This window comes from Vulpes lagopus, chromosome 4 (genome assembly GCF_018345385.1).
Source record: "Vulpes lagopus strain Blue_001 chromosome 4, ASM1834538v1, whole genome shotgun sequence".
NCBI lineage: Eukaryota > Metazoa > Chordata > Mammalia > Carnivora > Canidae > Vulpes > Vulpes lagopus.
The window spans coordinates 58,274,335-58,283,491 of record NC_054827.1 but is presented as its reverse complement, the minus strand read 5'-3'; the positions used below and the strand labels follow the sequence as shown (position 1 = coordinate 58,283,491).

The 9,157-nt window shown below is 49.9% G+C and overlaps 1 protein-coding gene across 6 annotated transcripts in view; it reads left to right on the top strand.

The window, feature by feature from the left end:
• The first annotated feature begins 3,587 nt into the window (after positions 1-3,587).
• Positions 3,588-9,157, top strand: part of EZH2 (enhancer of zeste 2 polycomb repressive complex 2 subunit) — a 65,144-nt gene continuing 59,574 nt past the window's right edge. For all 6 annotated transcript variants that reach the window (XM_041753442.1, XM_041753441.1, XM_041753448.1 and 3 more), the window contains exon 1: positions 3,588-3,708. The gene's annotated coding sequence lies outside the window, so the exon portion shown is untranslated. The remainder of the gene's footprint in view (positions 3,709-9,157) is intronic.

The following is a 9,157-nucleotide window of genomic DNA, read 5'->3' as shown; positions in this document are numbered from 1 at the left end:
CCTCTTGCCCCGGCAGCGTCCAACTCAATTATGACTTGCTTGTCATAAGCTTGTCACTTGCTTGTCCACAGGCTCGTTTTTAACCTCTTTTGCATCCTACATCCAATCTGTCAGCAAATCCTATTGCCCATTCCTTCAAAATATATCCAGAATCTAATGTTTTCCTACCGGTTCCGCTGTTCCCGCTCGGGCTCCCGGCCACAACACGGTCACTTTCTGCCCGGCTTGTTACACGAGACTCGTGACTCCTCTTCTGGTCTGGTCCCTGCTCCATTTCTGGCTACCGCACAGCAGCTGGGATGATCTTGTTTTAAAGGCTCACCTTTCTGCTCAGCATCCTCTCCCTTAAGTAAAATGCAAAGTCCTAACAATGGCCTAGCAGGCCCGACAAGGTCTGTCTGTGCCCTTCATCTCTTTGGCCCCCTTTTCTGCTCCCTTTCCCTTCCAGTTCCCAAAACACACGAGGCAGGCTCCCCCTTGGGGCCAGGCACTCACCATTCCCTCTGTCAAGTTTTTCTTCAAAGGTCCCCTTCTCGGAGACGTCTTCCCAACCAAGCTATTTTAAAATTGTTGCCTTTGCACTCAATTCCCTTCCTTCCTGCCAAGTTTTTCTCCATCTTATTTCCCACCACCTCATAGGCCCTGTCATTTAGTCTGTTTCTCTCCACTAGAATGTCAGCTTCACCGTGGCAGGGATTTTTGTTTTGCTCACACTGTATTCCTAGCTGCAGACCGGTGTCTTTCAACTAGTAAGCCTTCCATAAATACTCGTTGAATGCTGAGTGAATAAATGAGATGTGTGAGAAGTAAATCCCATTCATGCGGTTGAAAGGAATGCTCTGTGATGCTAATAGCCTTAACTTTGCACTTGACCTTCTTCTGTTCCCCCTGAGGATAAATTGTGTGCCCGCAGGGACCGGCCCTGAGAGTATAACCTCCACTTAGGTCGAGGTACGTCCTGACTTCAGTGCTTAACTCCCCATTTTTGGTTTCTTCCTGCAACTCCAACAGTGCGTCTGTGTCTTTAACGGAGGATGGACTGACCCGCTGGTAGTAGCACAGCTGTAAGCTGAGCACCTTTACAGAAATGGAAAAGCTTGGTGATGCTCACCCTTCACGTTCACCTCATGATCAGCTTGGCTTTTTGCTTCTTTAGGCCCCCTCTTTAGTCACCCCGATGGTGACTAGCATTCACCACCCTGCCACGCACACATGCAGGCACACGTACATTGTCTTGCTTTCCCCGCTTGGAATCTTCAGAAATTTATTCTTAGTCTGGAGAACAGACTTCTCCCTCCCAACTCTCCTGTATTTGTCAATATACAAAACTGAGTTGCAGCACGCTGTATGCCCTCCATATATGATGAAATCCTTTGGCAGTGTTTTCAAATTATCCCTTTCTCCTGCCATCACTGTGACCTAAAATGTCTTGCTTAACTGAGTAATGTCAGCACTGAACTAAGTATTGTGATCCACCGGCATCCCTACTTCCTGCTCCAAGTCAGCCTGCATATTCTATTTAGCTTAAATATGTATCAGATTATAAGCATACACATTATATTTAATACGGCCTCACTTAACTCTAATGGACTCTCTTACTCTCCCAGTTGGAGCTCTCAGCTTTAATTCTGCGAGTAGATTTTCATTTTCATCTCTGCTGTCCTCACTGCCTCCTCCATCTAGAGCTTATTCTTTCTTCAGGGTCCAAGTAAAACTTCCTTTCTGAGATTTGTGTGTGTGTGTGTGTGTGTGTGTGTGTGTGGCAGTGGAAGCACCTTGATCCAACATCATTCCTTGATTCTAAATGCCCTAGCGATTCCTATGACGTTTCACACTATGCTGGATGTGTTCATATAGGTCTTTGATTCTCTTTCTGATAACCTCGGTTATTGTTATTCTCTTGACCTTTCTTTCAATAATGAGCACATTGTTTTAATATTTAATAGAGTACAGGTAAAGCTAGTAACTTGACAAGCAATTTAGGGATAAGTAGTTAACTTCTGAGGTTTAAATTGCTGTTTAAAAAGGGAGTTGTAAATCGCTGGTCTAGATGGGAGCCTTTCACCTCGGAGTAAGAATGTATTGGTGGCTGTTGGGTGTTTGGTAGATGGATTTTTGCGTTATTTCACAGTCACATCTCACATGCACAACCTACTCTTGCACTTATTCTATATTTATAACCGTGCTTCCATTTGGGCACACGGTTATTTTCCTCTGTGGCTTCCCGCCGCATGTAATCCTGACATTGAATTGGTCGGGAATACAGCTGAGCCACTGGACGATGATTTAGGAAAAGGTGGGGAAATTATGGCTTAAATCACCAGACCAAGACTTGAGTCATTAAAAAGTCTGAGCTAATTAAAAAAAATCATACATATAATATGTATATCATTATAATATATTGAATTTAATATATTAACATATTATATTATACTAATATAGAATAATATATTACAATAATATAATGATATTAAATATGCATATATAAAACAAACACGACTTCCTTAGGGTTTGGACTCCACAGCTGGTAGGTGACCCGGGGTCTGACCCTCAGCATGGAGCCCCAGTTCACAGGAGTGATGCTCGCACCCTGCCACTGCACCTACTCTAGCTGCACAGTTGCATCCTGTAACTAACTATATAACCGCGTCCTGCTAAATAAATTCGGACCAATCTTAACTTCCTTGACAGATGAGAGCCAGAGGGGGAGGAGACTGTGCCCTAAAACACGACACGTTCCCGAGTCCTCCCGGGTGCGACCGGGTTTTCCTCCAAGATCCCCTAAGGATCATCGCAAAGGGTCTTCGTCTTCCAGAAGCATTAGCAGGAGGCGGGCCCACGGCGCCCCCGGGCAAGGAAATTCTCTTTTATGTCCCCCGCGCGCTGACACGTGCGCTGCCAGGGTCCCAGCTCGGCGTCCGCCCCGGGCCCAGGTGCGGGGCGCCGCGGCCGCCCAGGTCTCTAACCCGGTGCGCCGCCCCCCGCGCTCCCCGCCCCCCGCCCGGCCCGGCCCGGCCCGGCGCGCGGGGAAAAGAGCGCGGCAGTTGCGACCGTTACCACCCCCGAGTTTTGAACTGGTTCAAACTTGGCTTTCGGCCCCGCCCCGCCTCTCGGGCCCGGGAACTCCGAGGCGGCGGTTCCCGCCAAGCGCCGCGAGCGCGCCGTCCCGCCCTCCGGCCGGTTCCCGCCACCCGCCCTCCCCGCCCGGGCCCGGCGCTGCGCAGGCCCCCGCGTCCCCGCCCGCCCGCCTTCCCGCCTTCCCGAGAGGCGCCGTGCGTTCCGCCAAAGAACAAAGAAACGGCGAAGCGCTTCCACTCGGCGGCCGCGTCCCTCGGCGCCCGCCCGCGCCCGCGCCCGCGCCCGCGCCCGCGCGCACGCGCCGCCCGCCCGGCCGAGTCCCGCGGGCGCCTCTGCGTGGGGCTGGCGCGGCGCCTCCGAGCCCGGCGGGCCCTGTGATTGGACGGGAGCCCGCCGCGGCCCGCCAATCGGGGCGGCGCTTAGTTGGACAGGGGGGGCCAAATAAAAGCGCCGGCGATTGGGCTGCCGGGTTTGGCGCTCGGTCCGGGAGCGCCCGACACCCGCTGGGACGCAGAAGGCGGTGGGGCCCCGGCGGCGGCGGCGGCGGCGGCGGCGGCGGGAGCGGGAGCGGCGGGAGCGGGAGCGGCGGGAGCGGGAGCGGCAGCGGCGCGGGCTGGGCGCGGGGCGCAGGTAACGCGCCGCTGTCGGGCCGGCCGGCGGGGCCCTGGAGCCCGGCGGGGGGCGGCGGCGGCGCCGGGACATCCCCAGCGCCGCGCTGCCCGTGCGGGGGTCGCCGGAACGGGGTGTCGCGGGCGCCGGCGCGGGGGCGGGGGCGGGGGCGCGGGGCTGCCGCGGGGCGGGGGCGGGGGCGCGGGGCGCGGGCGCGGGCGGGGGGCCGCGGGCGCCGAGGCGGGGGCGGGGGCGGGGGCGCGGGCGGGGGCGGGGCGGGGGCGTGCGGGGGTCCCCCGCGGGCGCCGGGCCGGGCTGGGGGCGCTCCCCGCCGGCCGCCGGGCGCGCGGGCTCCTTTGTGTGGAGCGCGGCGGCGGGGCTCCCGGGCGGGACGGGCGCGGGGCGCACACAAGTTGGTGGGACCGGGACGGCGCCGCCGGGGCGCACGCAGACAAAGGGCGGCGGGTCTCGGGGCAGCCCCGCGGGCCTGACAGCGGGCGGGGCGGCGCGGGGGCCGGCGGCGGGCGCTCGCCCCTCGGCCCTCGCCCCCCGGCCCTCGCCCCCTCCCCCTCCCCCTCCCCCTCCCCCTCCCCGCGCGCGGGCCCGGCGAGCGGAGCCGGAGCCGGAGCCGGGGCCGGGGCTCGGGGCGGCCGCGCGGACGAGGCGGTGCCGGGCCGCCCTTCTCCTAAGTTTGCGGGCAGGGCCCGCCGCGGGGTCCCCCCCCCCCCCGTCCCCCTCCCCTCGTCCCCGCCGAGTCCGTGCCGCGGCCCCTTTCGGGAGCGGACGAGCCAGGAGCGGGCTCTTTTCGGAAAACTTGGGTGAACTCGGCGCGCCTCGGGGAGTCCCCGCTTTGCAAAGAAGCGACGTCTCCGAAAGAAGCGACCGCGGCCGCCCCGGCCGACCTGTGGGCGCGGAGGAGGAGGCGGGCGGCAGGTGCCGAGGAGCGCGGGCCCCGCGCCGACGAGCCCCTTCCCCCGACGGCCCTGCCGCCCCCGAACAATAGGCTCGGGAGGCCGGGAAGCCCGGACGCGGGTGCGCGGCGCCTCCGAGGCCGAGCGGTGCTGCCCGCGGCCGAGCTGAACCCCCTTTGTCTGCAGCACGGGACCCGCAGGGCTGGAAGGATCCGCGTGGGAAGGCAGCGCCCCGGGATCGAGGAGGGCTCCCGCGGTCAGCTCTCGGCCCCGAGCTCAGCGGTTGCATCTCTGGGGTTTGAGAATTACCTAAAGCAACCTTTGGGGAAGAAGAAGAAGAAATCTCAAAAAAAAAAAAAAATCTGATGCTCGCACGGTTGAATTATGCCCTGTACTCCTGGGGCTTTGGAGCTTGCTCTTCATCACTCTTCTTTTCGCGAGCAGTAGCAAGTCCTTTTCATATTTAGGAGTAAAGTGGGCAGGTGCTCAGAGCCTGACCGCTTTATTGATGATTTTTCACGCAGGAAGACGGAAATGCTTGAGGTGCATCTCCATGTCCTCTTCGTAGGGTCTAAGTTGGGGCTACATGGGATTCTAGCCCTATATGTAAGGATTCCTGCATGTGTTTTTGTAGACCGGTCAGGGTACGTGATGTCTAAACTCTTGGAAACTTAGGAAAATTGCATCTTTGTTTCTGATTTTTGTGGAAACCGAACACATTCAAAGAAAAGGAATTTAGAGACCCACAGGCACCCTTCTTGATTTGCGTTCTGATAAAGAGCTAATGTGCACCTACCGTCTTATGGTTGCATAAAAATGGAGACAAAAGAAACGCAGTGTGAAAGTCTTTATTACGAATATTTTGCAGAGACTGTTGGACACCGTTGAAAGGACGTCCCAGGTGCTGCCTCAGGGTTGAGATGCTTAAATGATGTTTACATTTAGTTGCTGATAATTATCTATTAAAAAGTCCTGATACTTCTTGCCCACTCTTAGGAGATGAGTTATGCAGATCTTGGCAGAAATTTGGATCCTTTAGGATAAATTCTAGTTTTTTCCTTTGTGTATTGTGTAATTGATAATTACTGTCCTTATACGTGCCACAAAATTTTTTTAAAAAGCCTTTTTGGGGCTTTGGCTTAAATTTTTTTTCTTTTTTTTTCTGGTTGAATTGTGAGTATATACAAGTCACTTTTAAGTAGCAGTGATTAAAAAAAAACACTTGTTGATTTAGGGCAAAACAAAAGTTCTGAGACTTTTATTTTTTATTTTTTTAAAGATTTATTTATTTATGATAGACTTAGAGAGAGAAAGAGAGAGAGAGGCAGAGACACAGGAGGAGGGAGAAGCAGGCTCCATGCTGGGAGCCTGATGTCAGACTGGATCTGGGGACTCCAGGACCGCACCCTGGGCCAAAGGCAGGCGCTAAACCGCTGAGCCACCCAGGGATCCCCAGTTCTGAGACTTTTATACCAGCTTTGGCCATTTAAAATTTTTAAGCAGATTTCTCCAAGTCCTAGTGAGGTTTTTCTAGAGTATCTGCCATCCCTTGAGCTGGCATGCTCCAAGGAGTGTGAATTTCTGTATTGGCCTAAATAGTGATTAAGAAAGTTGATCTGCTTCTTAAAAACTGACAAATGAAGTTCTTCCAGCGGTCTAATGTATTCTAAGGTCAATTAGAAATGATATACGGATTTGCCTTGGAGTCTTTATGTCACTACAAATGATGAAAACATTTTCTGTGCATTATGAAAGATTGCATATACAGGTGAAATCTTTGGGGGAGTGCATGAGTGGAGATGAACAGCTCATTAAATTCAGAGAGAGGTTCACAATCAGATGATACCTTTGCCTTCTAGAGGCCTTCCCCGAATTCCCAGGCACCCTTGTGTTCCACAGGGCTTTGTTCATACTTTTATTATAGCATGTATCAAATTGTATTGTGATCACTTGTTTATGCATCTGGCACCTTCACTGCGCTCTAAGTGCTTTGAGGCAGAGGCTCTGTCTTGTTTTTCTTTTTTTTTTTTTCTTTGTATACCTAGTAGTTGCTAGAGAATAGAGGGTTTAATAGTTGTTGAATGAAGGAAATATGGGGGAATAATTTGACAAAGGAACTTTGCAAAGCATACTACAGGTTATGTTAATGTTTATATTGTGATGGAACTTTGGAAGGTGTTTTTCTCCCTCTTTGAGACGCAGCAATTGTAAAGAAAAATAATCATCAATGTGGTTAAGTTTCAAGGTTTCTCCTAGTTGTGATACTCTAAGATACTCAAAATTCTATATCCTTTAGGTATTCTTTTGCTATTCATATTTGGTATTTCAGGCAGCTAGAGAGAAGCTTGATGAGTCGTCTGGGTACCTTGCGTATAGTGTCTGCTTAATTTGATTTGATGTCAGTATTGATGGTCCTTGTCCAAAAATAAAAGGAGAAAGTGTCGGAGACAGTAGTAAATCTTTTAACTGAAAGCTGTCTAGTTAAAATTGATGAGTTCTTTACTGGAATAATTCGTGGTAGGTTTTGAAGCTAAAACTGAAGGAAGTAGTGTCACCGTAATTACACATCATTTATTGGGATGTTCTTCATTCTTTTAAAATGATAAGTGTAGATTAGCAATAACATCTCAGAAGGCATAGCTGATATGTTTCTAAAATGGTTCCATATCTTGCTACTACATGGTACAAAAATTTGACAGAAACAAAGGGAAAAAAAGACAGTAAAGCGCCTACTATTTGCCAGATGCTTTATTCATTCCTTTGGTTTATTTCTTATTGTGGTATTATTTACATCCGATGCTTTATGTTTAATTATTGTTAAAACCACCCTGCATCCCATCAGCAGATGAACGGATGAACAAAGCGTGGTGTACACATACAGTGGAGTATTATTCAGCCATTAAAGGCATGAATTTCTTATATGTGCTACAACGTGGATGAACCTTGAAAACATGCTAATAAGTGAAATAAGCCAGACACAAAAGGACAAAAATTGTATGATTCCACTTATAGGAGATACTGAGAATAGGCAAACTCACAGAGATAGAACGTAGAATAGATGTTTCTAGGGGCTGAGGAGCGAGGAATTGGGGAATTGGTGTTTACCGGTACACAGAGGTTCTGTTTGTGATGATGAAAGAATTCTGGGCATGGGTGATGGTGATAGCTGGGCAACATTTTGAATGTGCTTGATGCCATTGAATTATGTATACACACTTAAAATTGTTATAGTGTTGAATTTTAGGTGTATTTTATAATGAAGAAAAGACCCTTTAAACAATGATACGGGAACCACTCTGCAAACCTTTACAGATGATAGAAACTTTGGTTTAAGAATTTGTCCAGGATTATCCAGCTGGGAATTTGTAGTCAGGATCCAGATTTAAATTGTTTGACTCCATTATTATCTGCTTCATGTTATATCTGCTAGTCTGGATGATTAATGACATGTTGGTCCCAAGAAGAGTTTATTTGACTCAGTCAGAAGGTTATATTTAAAAGGAGATTAATTTGTAGTTTTATGGGAGGGATGGTCTAATGCCCTAGACAACCCAAAAGGTATCTTTGCAGATTTCTTTCTCAGGTAGAGCTGTAATGGTGTGTGTGCTCCAGGGAGGATACAGGTGAGTTTTAAGTGTGGTCTTTGGAGTCACTTTGCTTGGGTTCCGGCTCTGAGCTGCCAGGTTATGCCCTGGGCAAGTTATCCTTGATGCCTAAGTCCTCTGTTTGTATATTGATGATGATAATGACAGTATTCATTCCAGAAGGTTCTTGAGAGGCTTGAATGAATTAATACATATGAATCCCTTAAACCTACACCTGGAAAAAATGTTGAATGAAAGAGTTTTAGTTAGTGTGCCAGTATTGTTTTTCAGAATCAGTAGACTTTTTCATGAATGGAATTAAACGCTTCTCAAGTTTATAGCAAGTTTAAATATGTGCTTAGGACCTGTAAGTAAAGTAAATGGTGCTACCAGTGTTTATGTCAGAAATGCCTATTGATACCAGTATAATAGGTGTTCAGTTTAAAATACTGAAACATTTCAGAGTTACAAAGTGAATGCTTGCTTTCTTGATCTGTTCAATCCCATTCCCTAACCTTAACAGTTGGTGTATATTTTCCCCAAACTTTTCAATGTGTTTACATGAGTATGCATTTAAACATCTATTTTACAAAAGTGGGATCAAGTTATTTTGTTCCGGCACGGTTTTGTTTTAGGTCAATACAGATAAATTTTTTTTTTTTTTTTTAAGATTTTATTTATTTATTCATAGAGAGAGAGAGAGAGGCAGAGACACAGGCAGAGGGAGAAGCGGGTTCCATGCAGGGAGCCCGACGTGGGACTCGATCCCGGGTCTCCAGGATCACACCCCAGGCTGCAAGGTGGCGTTAAACCGCTGCGCCATGGGGGCTGCCCAATACAGAGAAATTTTGTATGGAAAAAAATAGCTGATACTTCTTTAGTGCTTGCTATGTCTTGGGCACTGTGCTCATTGCTTTCATTTATTTTATATTGATACTGCAGTAATAAGAAATAGAGTGGGTAACAGCCTGGTAG